Source organism: Periplaneta americana, chromosome 4 (genome assembly GCF_040183065.1).
Source record: "Periplaneta americana isolate PAMFEO1 chromosome 4, P.americana_PAMFEO1_priV1, whole genome shotgun sequence".
Lineage (NCBI taxonomy): Eukaryota > Metazoa > Arthropoda > Insecta > Blattodea > Blattidae > Periplaneta > Periplaneta americana.
Window position 1 is genome coordinate 74,834,661 of NC_091120.1, and position 18,624 is coordinate 74,853,284.

The 18,624-nt window shown below is 35.9% G+C and overlaps 1 long non-coding RNA gene across 1 annotated transcript; it reads right to left on the reverse strand.

The window, feature by feature from the left end:
* Nucleotides 1-8,217: 8,217 nt before the first annotated feature.
* LOC138697947 (uncharacterized) lies at nt 8,218-17,974 on the reverse strand. Its single transcript, XR_011331635.1, has 4 exons — nt 17,840-17,974; nt 14,175-14,289; nt 12,108-12,282; nt 8,218-8,506 (listed from the first exon to the last, which is right to left on the reverse strand). It is a non-coding gene; the product is annotated as an uncharacterized lncRNA (long non-coding RNA).
* Between the last annotated feature and the right edge of the window lie 650 nt (nt 17,975-18,624).

Here is an 18,624-nt window from a genome sequence, read left to right on the forward strand (position 1 = left end):
TTCTATATACACTTTTAACACTCGTATATCACTGATTAAATTTCCAGTTTTTTTTTACTGTGTTAATATTTAGGATTTATCTTGGCTGACTAGTTTTGAAGTATTGTTCTTCATTGTCCAAAGTCTAGTGGAGATCCCACGCTATCTTCTGGTTTCCTGTTGTGGTCAGGTGTGTTCATTATGATGTCGAAAATGGTGTGTGTTTTGAAATTGAGTTGAGTGTTCAGGATATGAAGTGGGTGTGTTCTTGTATGTTTATAAATATACAACAAGAACAATATGAAATTTATAAACATAACGTTTATAACTAATATAACTGTGCTGATTTTAACAGCTTATTTTTTTGAGTAGAGTGTAACAAAAAGTTCTAGCACCATATTACTTGCAAATGAATACTTATCTGGGAAGAAATAAATTTTCTCTAAAAGTTAACACCGTTTTACTCGATAAGTACTATCCTTATGATTCTGATTTTTATTGTTATCGTTAGAGAAACTGAAAGAAATTGATTTATCCGTTTGCAGTTTTGAAAAAATGAACTGTTTTCTTACAAATTAAATACAAGATAATACTCTGTTTTTCATACAGAAGAAATATTCTCACTGAAATTTCAAACGGCTCGATCACCTTCACTTCGAAGCGATGTTACTGTGTAGGACGATTCATAACTGAGTTCACAAAAACAAATTCAACTAATGGAATATATGAACGCAAAGGACAGAACTACACTAAAAATAAATTAATATAAAAATGGGTGTATTATAAATCTTTTTAATTTTCTCATTTTTCCCATTGTTCTTAAAATTCGTTGCGACGGGCAAGAATGTCGTCACGTTCCATTAAATATTTCTTATTTTCATCGTTTCTGCTGTACTGGAATACTATAGCTTTTAATACTATCCGCAATGAGGAACGTGAAATTTTGATTTGCAGTGCTCCGATTTTACGAGCTTACTGCAAAATATCGTTCAAACTGTCTATAAAGTATTCTTTACATAAAGCAAGTACTGTCCGTCTTAAAGTTTCCTGATTAAGTTTGTCGAATATTGTAACAGCAGAATGGTGAATACGCTTTTTGGAAGGGCGTTTAGTCTGTTCTCCCTGTTCATTTTCTTTTATGTAAGTACGAGGTGCATCCAGAAAGTAAGTTTTCCTATTTAAAAAAAAAGGACACACACTTTCAGGAAAACATTTATTGGCAACATGTACAGCTATTTTTCAACATAGCCACCATCAGAATTGAGACACTTGTCGTATCGTGGGATCAACTTTTGTATCCCTCTGTCGTAGAACTCTGCCGCCTGTGAATGGAACCAGCGTGTGACAGACGTCTTCAACTATTCGTCGTTGCCAAAACGCTCACCGGAGGACAGGAATTTCTTGAGGTGCAAGAAAACGTGAAAATCGCTGGGAGCAAGATCAGGACTGTAGGGTGGATGATCAAACAACTCCCAGCCAAATTCCGTCAAAACAGCTGCTGTGCGCCGAGCCGTATGTGGACGAGCATTGTCATGGAGGAGCACACCTGCAATAAGCATTCCACGCCTCTTGTTTTGAATGGCACGTCGCAATTTTCGCAGTGTTTCACAGTAACGGTCAGCGTTCACTGTTTCACCTCTTGGAAGGAAGTCAATGAGCAGAATGACTCGGCTGAAAACCCGGGTTCAAATCCCGGCGCCGGAGAGAATTTTTCTCCGTTCCATTACTCTTTCATCGTATGATGACGCAGAATATCTGCATGGAAATATCATATATACTTCGGTACATTATAATAATATATATAGAGTAATATGCGTAAATCACTTCGTGATTTAAGACGGCGCTTATTCCGTCGGATCCCGGCCAACTAGTCACTCATTACGAGTGCACCTCAGCACATGTGTGGACTTCGGTCCTAGGTTCATAGATATCTATGACGTAGTGCAGAGGGCGGCCACTAGAGGGAACCCAAGAGTTGGAACTTAAAACTGAGACGATTCTTCCGACGCCGGGGTGGAATCCGGTGTGGCTTAGTGGATAAAGCGTCAGCACGTAGAGCTGAAAACCCGGGTTCAAATCCCGGCGCCGGAGAGAATTTTTCTCCGTTCCATTACTCTTTCATCGTATGATGACGCAGAATATCTGCATGGAAATATCATGTACTTAGGTACATTATAATAATATATAAAATAATAATAATAATAATAATAATAATAATAATAATGCTTCATTTACGTCCCTCAGTACAGGAAACGCATTAAAATCGTCGGGGGCGTGAAATATGTCTCTACAGAATTTCATTTCATATCGGCGAACCTTTGCTTAAATGTAATGATTATAACCCAGCCTTTGGTCACCGACCCACTGGAATCTCATAAGCTGTGCACAGAGTATAGCTCAACACCAGGCTGTACAGTTAGTACATTCAGTTCCTGATTAATATAGTGATGGTATCTTGATAGCAGAGTTGCCAACGCTAACAGATTCTTAGGCTGATTGTAGTTGTTGAGCTCTACGACAAATTTACTCGTACTATTACTTCATAAACAACTGTGCAACCACCCAAATTTACTCACAACCAATTCAGGATTGCAGAAAATAAGGTAGTGACTCTTCAGAAAGAAAGGAATCCTAAGCGTTTGGAAGTTAACTTACTGATAGAAGAGTTTGGAGCGAATACTTCAGTTCGAATGGGGTAAATATCAGTTATCTCATTCTGAAATGAGATCAGAAAAACGATAAACATATTTCACAGAGAAGCACTCAAAAACCCACACAAAATGTAGTATTTCTCAAGGAGACTCAAAACAGACAATTTTTCTCTTCAAATTTATTTTCTGCTACATCATCCCTATTCCATAAGGTTTGGTGTAACATGATGTTCTCGGCTAATATTTCGTTTTAAAAACTCGAAAATTGTAATTTTAATATATTTATAGAAACTTACACTAAAAGAAAACTTTCTTGTCAATAACATTGCGTAAACATCATTTTGCGCTCTGCTATGTAAATATTTTAACTCTCATAAAAGACATACCAGAGAACGAAATATGGGTTTCCGCATATGAAAAAATAGATATAAATGGGAGATTCGTAGGTTATGTTATCGCGAAACATTGCCACATAATAGTACGACGATATAGACATAGCTGATACGGCCTAATCCACATTTTTAGTTTGTACTAGAGGTCGAATGGAGTAATTGGAAACACTATACAACATGATCGTCAAATGTAAATTACATAAAACCGACATAAACAGGTCTACAGCATTTCTATAGAGTTTCTTGTTCGTTTTAAATTTAAGTTTATGTTTTGGTTTTGTCATATAATTTTTGGAGCTTTTTTCTTACAGCAATACTCTATTGTATAGCCCTAGACAACATATATAATTATATCAAACATGTGTATTCTTGTGTGTTTGTAAATTCCATATTATTCTAGCGTGTCAAGTTTCTGTTTTTTTTTCTTTTTGGTTGTATGTGTAGTATTTTCATGTCAGTGTCTATGTTGCTGTAGTCCGGATTGGAGTTTGTGATGTGTTCTGCGTAGGTTGAATTGTTGTTTGGTTTGGTTATGGCTGTGATATTATGTTCCTTGTAATGAAATGATCTTTCAGTCTGTCCAATATAGAAGTCGTTGCAACTATTACATGATAGTTTGTATACACCTGTTAAGTTGTATTTATTTTTGTGTCTTGTCTGTGTGTTAAGATGTTCTTGTAGTGTGTTCTGTGTTCTGTGTTCTGTATGCAGTGTTGTGTTTTAGTGTCTTGAAAGGTGATGCAATCTTGTATGTGTTCTTGTTTTCGTATGTTAGTGTGATACATTTGTTTTGTTCTTGTCTTTATGTTGCAAACAAGAAAACGAAACTCAAACAGAACAAAAAAAAAAACAAAATTCTCTATCCTATTCGTTTCTAAGAAAACTGTGAACTTTCCACCAATATGTTATGACATATTTTTGTTACATACAACATGAGCTATTCGCTCTGAAAATCTGCAAGGTACTGTATTTCACTTTCAGTCTGTGTAGACATTAAGCGATTTAGTAAATTTCCATGATAACTGAACGATACAACATTTAAATTGCTCGACCGTTTCCCGACTGAGTGTATTCAACTACGGACAAATGGTATTCATTCATTCATTCATTCATTCATTCATTCATTCATTCATTCATTCATTCATTCATTCATTCGTTCATTCATTCATTATGTCCTGCCCAAGGGCAGGTCTTTCACTACAAACCTAGCATTCTCCAGTCTTTTCTATTTGACAAATACGGTGTCCAGCGTAACGGCCATCTTTGTACCTCAGACAGCGGTGGGTTAATTTTCAACATCCTCGGACCCGAGCTGAAATCCTGGCGACAGCAGAGTTTTATATTTGGTGGAAAAGTCAAGGTTTTGAGAGTTTTCCTCGTGGGTGTTCATTTTTCATATCTTTATTCCCGTAATACTCTTCACAATTCGTTTCATTATAATCTCTGTGTCAAATGAGAGAGTACCTACTATATTTGTCCGCGTTGGATTAGTCGTCTGCCGTGACTCGTATTCTCAAGGTGCGTCCAAAGATTGATAGATGGCAGTAGTGGTGAGAGTTTCTAGACGATTCAGAGATCTCCAGATAGGGACCGGAGCCCGGAACTAGAACACAATATTCTCTCTCTGGCAGGGATTTGACGTCTGAGGTGGGTTTTTGAGGCATGGCAGACTACCGCCAGAACTTTGGTAATCGAAGTAGCTGATTGGATAGGAATGCGTAATCCGGCGGATGGTGGAGCACAGCTTAGCCCAACAGCACAATTAGCATGCAACTAATTCCATAACAGATGCACAAAATGTATACTTGATCTACAGTACACAGCAATGCTCCAGTATCGACCAGTATATGGCATAAAGAATTATTTGTGTAATAGACAACTGAACATAGATACGACACCGTCTTATGGTTACCATAAATGATGGCATAGGGCCCCAATACCAGTAGTGGACACAAAATTAAGCATTCTTCTATTTAAATAAATTCTGAGTGGTTGATGTTTTAAATGATTTATTTTTCAAAATCTGCATCATATATTTAAACACATCTACATTCTCTTAGGTATATTTGATTTTGGTTGAATTTTTCTGGCAAAATGTTATATCAATTTTGTATAGTGAAGACAAAATCTTAGTAGTGGACATAAAAAAATTCTGTAGTGGACAGCCAGTCAAAATAAACAAATGATCTGAAAAAATGTATATGTGTATATACATACATATATGAAGAAAACAATGTGGTAGGTAATTAACATTGCTTAACCACTAGTCTTAAATCTAGAAAAACACAACTTGAAATTTTACGAAAATAACATTCAGACAAGAAAAATCACACTAAGCCTAGGCCTTAGTTTCACTTATATTAATTCTACACAGTATGAAAACGACTCCCCGATAGGCCTACTTAATTAGAAAAACTGTCATCTTCACTGAGTGTAGCACAGTTGTGACAGTGAAAGGTGACGCAGTCTTACTCCATTTCCTCTTCATCCAAGCCAAATGCATTCACATATGACTTTGGGATGCATTTAAAGTGGTATGTATCTTTGCATTTGTCACATTCAACCCATGTCCGCTTCAGTTTCTTCAGTTTCTCCTGGTATAACTCTTACCACTTTTCTTGCAAAGCCAATCGTTGGGATCTTCGATTAATTTTCTTTTGTTCTTTGGTATATTTTTTTTCTTCTTTTGACAAAATGAAATGCTGCTTCCACTTTTGGGAGGAGACAACCGCAGTGGATACCTGTCTATGTTGCGCCACTTTTTTTTTCTGGGGTCTTTGGATAAAAGAGGCATCTTTTAAAGGGGCTGCTAACGGTATCCTCTTTCTTTGAGGGATATGATGGAGATGAACAAGATGGGCCAGATTGGGGGGAGTTGGATGTGACTTGAGATGGATCTAGTAACTGCGCAGTGCTACTTGCAGGTGTAGGTCTAGTAGGTGATGTTTCGGATGCAGGTGTTTGTTGTTCTAGAGATTCGTTCACAATTCAGTTCACCACTTCCCCAATTCTGCAGTCACGCCAAAGATGAAACAAATCCTTAGCAGATTCCTGACCTGACCACTTCTCCCCATCTCGAAACTCCTTGAATGCTGCCAAAGTGACAGGATTAATTTTCTCCTCCAGCATTTCAATGAAGGTCTTGGTCCGGGATACGGAAGCTTCTTTCTGCTCCTCTTCCAGAGGATTAATCAGCTCTCTACTCTGGATACATTTGTCAAAATTGATAAAAGTGATAAAATTCCCCTCTACCCCGTCGTCCAAGGACTTTACCACTTTTTGAGCACAACAGGAAGCCAGACTCGTCTGCGTTAAATACCCGCCTTGGATGGTTTAGAACATCCCTGAAGCCATCTGCAGTTAAAGTTAATTCAACTTCTTGAAACCACTTCTCGATGCTCTTCTTTGACACAGATGCACGTGATCGAGTTAAACTCTCTGCATGTTTCTCGGAAATTACAGGATTGCGTTTCATAAATGCATGAAACCACGTCATTCACGGTAAGTTATTCGTGAAGGGATTGGGTCGTTTATCTACATCAAGCACCCTCTTCACGGCATTGCATAACAAGTGCCTGGTAATTGGAAAACCCTTCCTAGCCAATGATAAAACCCATTGTGCAAGGAGGTTTTCTTCAGCTGCTGTCAACGTACGTGCTGGGCCCATTCTTCTTTCTTCAGGAAAAGTGCCACTAAGCTTCCTGATTAGTGTTGATCTAGGCACACCGCAAGTGCGCGCAGCTTCCTTCTTTGTCATACCATTTCGTACTGCTGCTACAGCTTCATTCATCTTCTCCTCAGGATACTGGAGGATAGGACGTTTAAGCACCTTGATCTTCGGCATTGCAACTAATGTAGGTCACAGCCTTGTATTTGAAAAACCTAATCTATGATAATATACAGAAACGTATTTAGGCCTACACAGTAAGAAGCATCTCTAACAGAAAATGAAAACACCCAAGAAGTGAGTTAAATCAACTAATTGTTTGGAAAATATTAAGATGTCCATCATTAAATACTGTGTGTCCACCATTAAAAAGCTTATTTTAATAGTGGACTCCCAAGTGTCCAATACTAAAATATTTAACAAAAGCATGCTACAGTACTGGACACCCCTACTATATAGACTAAATATATTTAGATAACTTTTATTCTTGTTTTAAATGAAATCTTACTACAAAACAACATAAATTATATGTATTAAGCTTAATAAAATCACATAAATTACAAGATGCTTACCGATTCAAAAGCATGCACCCACTATTACCAAGCAGAAGGAACTGAAACTGTTTCCGGCATATAGTTGTATTTGCTATTTCTAGCTCAGTGATTGGCCCAAACTAAAAGCGAATAGCAATCCATCTTACAAAAAACGACCTGTTTAAAAGCTCGAATGCAACTGTAAAGAGAAATACCATTGGTTATAATAAAATATGTTTCGAAGGTGTCCACTACTACATTGATGTTTGGTAGTATTGGGACCCTATATTCTCATTTTTTCCTGTCACAAATACTAATTCGTCCCCGGATGAAGCTATATGTCAACTGTAGACCTATATGTGAATGGTAAAATATTAAACATGGCTTTCTTTCAGATAATCATCCTAACGCCAATTAAAATATGGAGGAGAAAATAATAAACATATTCAGTGTTTTTTTGTTGTTGTGTACGTTTGATGTAGAGTCGCAAGTCTCATAAATCGATAAGAAGATCGAATGTGCTACTGTTGGAGCACAGATCTGTTGCACGCATCCCACCCCTAGAAAAGACACAACATGTAGGTCTACCTTAATTTTGGCCAGATAATCAGACGTTACATTAAAAATATATGAACAAAATGTGCTCTGTTTTACATTAAATACATTAACTTAAACAGTGATGTAAAAGGTGACAGCCAGTCCTAGGTCTGGAAGGAGTGGTTGGAAACAACATTTGTTTACATTGCAGTTTTTATACTCATCTGAAGTCTATTCAACAGCTATTGTTCGTATGAATCGGACGAGTTTAATACATGTAGGGTGGGTAGGAGAACCAGTTTCTGTGTGTAGAACGAGTTTAATACATTTTCAAGTACAAATCCTTCGTGGGATGAGCTGAGACAGGATGAAGTGGGAACAGTTCAATGATGGCAATTTCAGGGATCAATGCATAGAGTGGGTGGTAATTGCAACCCAATTTTTTTATATTAAATTGGTTACTTTATGATCAATTTATTGCAATTGAACTCCCCAAAATGTACAGTGGAAGTATTATAATTATGTTTAATACAATTTAATTCAGTTAATTACATGTTCGTTACATGCCTCCAATAAATATTTATACAAACCATTTCATGTAATCCAGTGGGAGATAAAAGATGCTGCATATATTCTAACCTCGTGAAAAAGAAGAGACAGATGTTTTCTCGCCTCTATAAGAACTTTATTTTATCCTGTGTTGTCTTCTGGTTGTAGTGATGATAGTGTAGCAAGATATAAGTTATACTGAAACAAAGGAAACAGAATTCTACAAAACTGTTACTTTTCACAAATTCAAATAGCACATTTTACAAATACCATTTTAAAGTGTCTCTAAGAAAAATAAAATCTTGGGTACAATGAATAGATTAATTATTCGCCAAAGACTTCTTTTCAAGAGCACAAAGTTTGATATCGAAGGAAAATTGGTGAACAATTGGATACCGAGACAAATTCCTAAAAGCACTTTTGTGTTTAGATAGCTTGGTCGAGCATACGTAATATTCTGCGCAATAAGCCACGCTAGTCCATTTGATACTAATGAGGAAAAAAGAGGTGTATCGGTTAGTCTTTGTGTTTAGCTCCCGTAGAGTTTACTACTTTTCCTTGTGCAAGTGCGTAGAATACTAACTATTGCAAAAACATTAGTACCGTAATGGAATAAATGAAGACAATGTAATTTACTTTAATGTGAGTGGAAAAGTAAAACAGAAGACTTCATTGTGTTAAGTAAAAGTGTTTGGATAGCAGTGAGTGGGGGGAAAAACTGTGCGTGGAGTGCATGTACGTGACCAATGTTTTTCAACATAGCTATAACTTATGTAAGCATGCATGCGGTTTTCTTCCTTCGCCCCCCCCTCCTTCCTCACTGAATATGCTAAGGAACTGACTCACTTCACATCACCTCTACTCAAATATTCATCCATAACACCGGCCAAGCTATCAAAACACAACAGTACACTTACTCCTGCTTTTCTCTACGTACTATATTCAAAAGTCGTATAATTTCATACGGTGATAATGAAGAATAATAAACTGATCAAAGGGTGGATGGAGATGGGTGGTTGAACGAATAGATGAATGGAAAACTCACGCAAAACTAAGTCAATACTTCCAGAGTTAATTTTCGACTTGGAATAGATAGGCCTGAGGTTTGGTTCTTAAAAATTCTTCGTCATGGCCATATTTCAATCCTGACTGTCAGTAAGCATTAGAGTTAAACAACATCGAGAAAGCTAGACTAACAGCGCTCGCAAAGCCGAAAACCCGCAAGACAGTATTACCGGCTCAATTTTGCCTGAGTTTTCCATTCATCTATTCGTTCATCCATACATCTCCATCCACCCATTGATCCGTTTATTACTCTTCATTATCGCCGTATGAAATGTTATGACTTTTGAATACAGAAGCGTCGTTGATCCAAAGACTGCTACTGAGTGAATCAAGCGAACGTTTAAGATATAGGGAGTGGTTAACTCTCAAATGTCAAGCAGCCTTGAATCGTCACCACAGTTGTTTATACTCACAAATCAGATTGAATTTTTCTGTTTTGGAAACTGTTATATACAGGGTAATTCACGAGAGTTTAAGGTTACTTACGGAGATTATTTCCGAAGGCATTTTGAGCAAAAATGTCATATAAACATTTGTCCTAATTGCAATATTTTCAAAGTTACATTAATTTAAAGTTGTTAGTAAAATACTTATTTCTTTACTTTTACGGTTAAAAAATATTTCAAATAGGTAGAGAATGAACTATTCAAAAGTGTCAATTCTTTAATTAGCTAGTGTTCTGAAACTAAAAACGTGTTAATTGCTTTGGACAGATTTCATTTTTCAATTTTTAACTAAAAATGACATCATTTTTACGCACTTGTCGAAAAAAAAATTGTTACAAATCATACTACTTTAGGAATTTGATTATTTAATTTAATTATACATCCTAATGTACAGACTTAAAGAATTTATAAGAATAGCGTGATTTGTAACAATTGTTGTGATAAATGTGTAAGAAAATGTAATTTTGCAGTTAAAAATCTAAAAAAAAAAAAAAAATAAAACCTGTACGAAGCAACTATGGAATTTACAATGCATTTTTAGCTTCAGAATACTTGTTAATTAAAGAAATGATACTCCTGAATAGTTCATTCTTTATTTGTAATATTCTTTTACCCTTAAAACTCAAGAATAATGGTATTTTACAAACGACTTCAAATTAGTGTAATCCTGAAAATATTGAGATTAGGACAAATGTTTATATGACATTTTTTTGCTCAGAATGTCTTCGGAAATAATCTCCGTAAGGAACGGTAAATCCCTGTGAATCACCCTATATATACAAACAATCAAGTAGCCTATTTGAAACATCATCTCTACCTTTCAGTGTATAATAATCCGTTCCCCAATTTTTATTTAATTACTAGGTCCTTATTAAAAGACTAGGAAAATTTGTTTCATATGTTCGAGATCAAGTGTACAATCTCAAGTAAAAAAAAAAAAAAAACTATTAACGCTTATTTGAGATTTGTTTCTATTTATATAACCTTAGGTAATATCTGATAAATTTAGGCGTGAAGAAAAATATTGATATCAGGGTAGTAAATAATTTATATATACATTGTTCTCAAAATGCGTCGCGTTGTCAGGTGTGTCTACTCTCGTAAGGAGCAGAGAAAGTGAACATCCGACTCTCGTCAATAGTAGACCTGCTTACTACGCGGCCAAGTTAAATCTGCGTCGGGATAGAATGTGAATCACCGTTCTCTCTCCCTCTGGCCATTATGACTATGAGTAAATACTAAGCTGATAATGAGGTGTTTACTGTTCGTTCCAGCGAGTTGTATGAGATAGTGGTGAATACACGTGTATAGAAGGTGATGAAAGTGTTGTAGCCGTACAAATATTTTGAAAGTGTTAATATTATGTACCGTATATTTTACACACATTATACCTCACTCATTGCAATATATCTTGTAACATGACCTCACTCACAAACGAAACACTAGATTGCATACTAACAACTAGAGCAATATTAGAACTACCAGCTCTCGTCTTTTGTATTCACGGGACGCAAATTTAACTTGGGAGCGTAATAAGTGACGTGAAGTTGTATCCAAATGTCGAAACAAAAATCCAACAAAGAACAGACAATAAGAGAACTGAATTCAGAACTTGGGAAAATTGTGTTTGACTTCATTAATAATGATATTTTTTTGTAAATTTAATACTAGTTCCGAGTTAATTAATTTGAAACATATGCTGCAAATGTAAATTCTGTTATAAATTCATTCATACGGAGCGGACTGTACAAGCAGCCGCTACCGTAACCAGTCAGGTGTGCACACAGACATTTTGTAAACACAGAGCTCTACGTACGATACAGCGTAGCCTACAAACAATACATTTTTTAACCCCTATGATAATAGAAATGGAACATTTTTACGTTTGTCTTTTGTATAAATTAAACATCTGTAATGCTATTTATTTCAATTATGTATGTTGTTCAAAGTTACGAAATCTTTCCACGCTATTTCGAGAATGATGAGCAGGACTCGAAGCGCACAAGAGATACGAGACGAGACTCGAAAGAAAAGTGTAATGAACACAGCGAGCGAGAGCGACAGTTTTTTTCATCTCTAGTAAGCATCATACAATCAATGTACCAACAAGTATGACTAATGGTCTCTTAGTTACTTCGGGATAAATCTTACAACTTCTATGTCAATTGTCTTAACGATTCTCTTGATATGAAATGTTGGGCAACAGACATGAAAACTTTTGATTTAATGTCTATGTGTAAGTAGTGCCTGAAAATACGTAAACAGTTTTTAGAACAAAAATCGCTTACCTGATTTTTGTTTACGATTGCTTTACGCAGTAGCCTTTCTGACATGTAAGCCCAGGTGCACATGGGCACAAAATGCTATAGACATTAGAGGCGTTAATCGGCTTCAGATTTGGTCGGCACGTGTCTCCCTCTTTTCGTAAGTTATCGCACGTCGGGGTTGGATACCGGATGGGAGCTGCAAGGAAACACCAAGACTACTGTATGTACTGTAAATATTTAATCTTAAAGCAATTCATTAATTTCTCTTAAGAAAATTTAATTAATCTTGATCACTGGTGTTTAACAGTAATGAAATATTATTTATTACGTTTCATGTTTTCATTCTATTGTATTGTGTTAATCATAACGTTATACATATACCCAATTAAATTTCATTACTGATTGTGTCACATTGTATTGAACAACGTTCCTGATTGTGTTGTGTGTTATTGAACTGTGTTGCGTGCTATAGAACCATATTTTGTGCTATTAAACTGAGTTGTTGAATGAGTTGTGTACAATTGGAATGTGTCGTTGACTGCGTTGTATGCTCCAGAACTATTGTGTGCTATTAAACTTTGTTGCTGAATGCGTTGTGTGCAATTGAAATGTGATGCTGCATGCGTTGTGTACAATCGATATGTGCTGCAGACTGTTTGTGTGCTATTGAACTGAGTTGCTCACTGTATTCTGTGCTATTGAACTGTGTTACTGATTGTGTTGTGTGCTATTGAACTGTGTTACTGTGTTGTGTTATTGAACTGTGTTGCTGACTCTGTTGTGTAATATTGAACTGTGTTACTCTGTCATGTACTATTGAACTGTGTTGCTAATTGTATTGTGTGTTATTGAACTGTGTTACTGTGTTGAGTGATATTGAACTGCATTGTTGACTGTGTTGTGTGCTATTGAACTATGTTGTTAACTGTGTTCTGTGTTATTGAACTGTGTTACTGACTGACTATTATGTGCTATTAAACTGTATTGTGTGCTATTGAACTATGTTAATGACTGTGTTGTGTGGTATTGATCTGTTACTATGTTGTGTGTTATTGAACTGTGCTGCTAACTGTTCTGTATGCTATTGAATTGTGTTGCTAACTGTATTGTGTGCTATCAAGCTCTGTTGTAGAATGCGCTATATACAATTTAAATGTGCTGTTGACGGTGTCGTGTGCTGTTGAACTGTGTTGCTGACTGTCTTGTGTGCTATTGAACTATGTGGCTGACTGTGTTGTGTGCTATTAAACTGTGTTTCTGACTGTGTTAGCTCTATTGAACTGTGTTGTTCACTACATTGCATATACAGGCTGCTTTGCATATTGTTGACCTATGTTGTTGATTGCGTTGTGTATAATTGAAATGTGTTTCTGACTGAATTGTTTGATATTGAACTGTGTTTGCTGACTACGTTGTGTGCCATTAAACTCGCTTGCTGGCTGTGTTGTGTGCTATTAAACTTGTTGCTGACTGCGTTGTATGCTATTCAACTGCTTGCTGACTTCGTTGCCTATTACGCCCGTTGAACTTTGTTGTTGACCACGTTGCGTATTATTGAACTGTGTTACCCATTGTGTTCCGTCTTATTAAAGTGTGTTTGCGCATTATTGAACTATGTTCCTAAACGCGTTGCGTATTATTGAACTTTGTTGCCGATTGAATTATGTATTATTGAATTGTGTTCTTTACTGAGTTGTATAATATTGACCCAGACTGACTGCGTTGTGTAACATTGAACTGTGTTGTTCACTGCGTTGTACGAGTATAATATTGAACTGTGTTGTTGATTCTACTTTACGCATATAATATTGAAACTCTGTTATTGACTGCAATATATAATAGTGATTTATGTTGTTGACTGCATTACATATTATTGCACAGTGTTAACACAATTGCGTAGTATTAAATTGTGTTGTTGACTACGTTTTATTGTGCTGTGTTTACTGCATTTCATTGTATTGAATTATTATTTTTACTTCGCTGAACTGAAGTAAGCCTAGACTGTATAAATAGCAGACTACGTGATTTTTATTAGTTTTGCCATATTTGCGACGTAGATGCTATTGCGTATTTCCTCATTGGTCGCACCTAGTGTGCAGCATTGGTCGGGAGTGCAATCTGTGCACATGTCTGCAGTTGACCCTAGCCCCAGCATTGCACAAAGTACGGCCACCAAAAAGCATGTCGTCATTACTTGCTTCATCTGTAAACACAAAATATACAAACGTTAAATTCATTAGGTTGCAAACATTAAGTATCCAGAAAAAGAACGCCATGTTTATTTAGGATTTTTTAAGCCTGAATCCGTTAGTGGCACCTTTTCAGTTCTTTGTAATTGATAGTGAAAAGTCAAATTATGGCATAATTGTCAACAGTCCCTTATTAAGAACTTTCCTATTGAATTCATGCCACCAAACTTATCATAATATTTTATTACAAGTTTTTTTAGTTGATTATTTAACGACGAAGTATCAACTACGTATTTACTAGTTATTTAGCGTCGATGGAACAGGTGATACCGAGATTGTATTTGGCGAGATGACGTCGCCTTACGGATGGGGAAAATCTCGGAAAAATCACAGCCAGGTAATCAGCCCAAGCGGGAATCGAACCCGCTTCCGAGCACAACTCTGGATCGGCAGACAAGCGCCTTAGCTGATTTATCTACGCCGGTGGCTTTTAAGTTTTATAACAATATGTGGAATTTTTATATGTTTAGTCAGCAGTCCGAATACTGATTAGAACCAAAGTGATACCAATAAGGCATCACTCATGAGATAACTAATGAAAGAGATAATGAGTAATGTGACTAGTTTCTTTCCCCCTCCATTTTATACAAGTTGCCTAGTAACACAGTTCACTGATCAGTTTCAGATTATGCAACAATTTTTTATTGTTCTTCCCCTGAACACATATCGTCAAGAGTGATGTATGCTGCTTGATAATACAGAAGTAAGAGTCGGCACTAGAGTCATGCACAACCGGTTACGAAAAACAGAAATGATATATTGCTACTGAACGCCTGGCGCTATAGACAGTATGCGAAGCTCTTCCGTCTCGCGGAGTGGTCAAAAGTTCGGTTTAATGAATGTTCGAGTCTTTCTCGGGTGGACAGCTCTGGATCATGAAAGACAGACGACATTGAGCAATCCAGGCGTTCCAATAATTGTAGCAAAGGACACGATGGTCATCGAGTATCTTTCAATTGATATTTCCTCCTCTCTCACCATTGATTGAGTGATTGATTGATTGATTCATTCATTCCAACAGCACGCATCATGAAGCTACAATCATTAGAGCTTGAGGGTGCTTTTATTTTTGTTTATAACTTTTTATCGCCTTAAAAATGATTTATTAGTGAAGTAATAATACATCCACTTAGAATAATTAAAAGAAATTAATTATATTAACAACTACACTTTTACAGGTAACCTATGTATTTTGAGTTTAAAGTATGAACATTACAATAGTGTGTAGGCCTACTTATTTGCTCTTGTATTTTGTAAGTAATTGTAATTTATTTTATTCTTGTATTTGTGTACATACAAGATTTCATATATGCATTACGCTTATTTTCTTTGTTGTTACCGATGTTCATTAGTTGATTTATATATAAATTATGAAGATAAATATACCAAAGTGCCCAATCAATTATAGGCCTATTTCAAGCTAACCCTTTTTTTTAATTAGGAGAAGTAAATTTTCTTCAGTTGTTCCTCCATTTGTGTAGCTAGAAAATATGAGTTCCAGTATGGTGAAGTGCGCCTGGTGTTCTGTTAGCCAGCAAGACATTAGGAGCAATTGCTTGAAAGTTGGATATTCGGTTGGATGCTCAACCTCGTCGGTTGTTCTGCGACCGGTCCAATATAAACCGGTTCTAAGTGCTGTTCTGCAGCTCTTTGATCGGAACTTGAATTAGAGGTGGTAGTAGTAGCGGTGTTAGTGGTGGTAATAAATACCTCATATTTCATTCTATTTTGCGTCACAGTCCTCTTATAGTGACATCTTTTTTTCACTTGGTAGGTTTATCAATTGTAACGGACAGTTTTGATGAGTATAATAAGTTCTGTATTGAAGATAAGCAATTCATTCAGACGTGCTAGTCCTAATATTACTCTCAAAAGAAGTTTTTAATTTGGGACGATATTATAGATGACAATAAGGGCTACTTCTTTGAACCAAAGTTTTTGAGCTTATATGTGTAAGTTTCATTTCAAATTATTTATTTTGTAACGAAAATATGAAGAAGAAGATCATTCTTGTCAGTTTGTAGTAAGTCGATATGGTGCGCTAGTTGAATCTTGGAGCATGAAATAAATTAAAGTTCAACTTTGCCAATATTATTTTGGAGTATATTATGAGTATATTTCGTAGATGAATTTTATTCTGGATATTGAATCTGAAGTTGTGTCCAGAAGATTAGAGAGAGTTTGTGTTTATACATAATTGGATTGACAGGAAATAACTCACAAACCACTTTGTTGGTATCAAAGAATGCTCATAACGCGAATTCCTACCTACCAAAATCCTTGAATATACTGTTCGTTTTCACAACGTTTCCTTTAAAAGCCACATAGGCGAACAAGCTACAGCGTCAAATTTCAACATCGAGTTTACGATTTGAAATCCTAATGAATTTAAGCGGCATTATGGTGGACAAATACGGTGTTTTGTGTTTGATTTTTAAGGTACTTTCGTTTCTCTGTTAGAACTATAACATTTCTTCCTAAACATTATCTTTATACAATATTAATTTACTTCTCCTGTTGCACCAAGGATAAAGTAGAAGACAGTAAATTATTAAAGTTTCAACACATTACTAATAGTGATGAATGACTGAGGTCAATTGATAAAACATTGAAGTACTCATCATTGGGTAAGAAATTGCTTTTATTTAGTGTGATTAGTAATATGAAAATTTGTTTTATCCCAGAAATGCATATAAGCGTGTTAGTTGGGAAACCTGAGTGATGAAGACCTTTGGAAAGGCCGAGATGTAGATGGGAGAATAATATTGAAAAGGATTTGAGGGAGGTGGGATATGATGCTAGAGACTGGATTAATTGAAGGGTTCAGAATCATAGTGGGCCAAGCGCCATTTACTAAAACCGTAGAAAACAAGGGTTAAAATGAAGTTATCACCATAATTCAATGGAAATATATAGCAAGTAATATAAAGTATACACATTCAAACTAAATGATATATCAATCTTCATTAAACTATGGTATTCACTTAACTTTAACCCTTGCTTTCTCCGTTTTTAATAAATGGCGCTTGGCTCACTAGGGCTCTGAACCCTTCAATTTTGCTCAGGATAGGGACCGAAGGCGGTCTTATGTGAGGGCGTAAACGAACCTTGGTGTTTTTTTAAAAGCCATTTGTAAGTGAATATAATTCTGTGGTGTTTAGTCAAATTATAACTAAAAAAATCTGTTTTGAGATACAAGCATTTTATTTTAATTTTTCCTATAGAAATCCTAATTCTACCTATAGTTTGCATACAAATGTGGATGAAAATAACAATATTAGATGGAGATATCACAACTATACCAAATGAAAGATAACTGTTTTTATATTATAGGACTACACTTTCAGCTAAAAAAAAAAGGTAATTTTTAGAGTTGTCATGTTCTGACCAAACATCACAGAATTAGGAATTTGAAAGTGTACATTTTCATATTGTTTTATAGAATGTTCATGACTTTCAGAAGCAATAGCACGAGTCGCTGAAAACAACTGGTGTGACACTTACCTTCTGCTTTACTTCCCCGGAAACGGCAGGCGTGAATTGTTGAGGTTGTTCTGTGTGGCGAAAGTCGGAACAGGCTGTTTATAAGCACCAACCAGCTCTTTGAGTGTCAAGGCCTCCCGTGAAAGTGATGAGGGCTGACGTTCAATTACGTCATTGTTGTATATCTATTTGTTCAAAGTAGTGACCGCTGATTTTGTGCAATAGTGACTTCTCACCCACGAAACTTCATTAATATACATTATGAAATACAATAATTCTTGCTAATATTTACAAAGAGTCTTCATATCTTTCGTGCATTACTTAGTCCTTTCTTTGTTTTACATAAAGTGAGTGAACATATAGTGGAACTGTCGTAAAATGGATAAGAAGTGCACAGGGCCTCTATCATACCGAGGAAAACAAAAGAATAGACAAACTTCCGTGTAGGTATGTATGGACTATAACTTGACATCGTCCAACGCTACGTAGTTCAGGTCTGCTGTTCAGTGAACATACAAAAACAAAACAAAGCTAGGCGGTTGAAAATGAATGCCACAATAGAAAAATTTTGTAGCGAGCACGTCATTAGGAAAGAAGAGAATGTATTTTATCAGAAAGAAAGAAAAATCGTTCATTTGAAAAACTTAAAATGTTTACAGTCTATGACTATAATTTGTAGAGACTCGTAAAGCACGCACTTACAATGTGTTTCATTTTAAGTTTGTGCTGAAACTTATATTTTTTCATTTATTAATACCAAACTTCAATTAGATATAAAATGTCTAGATAAGTTTCACTTACGGTAC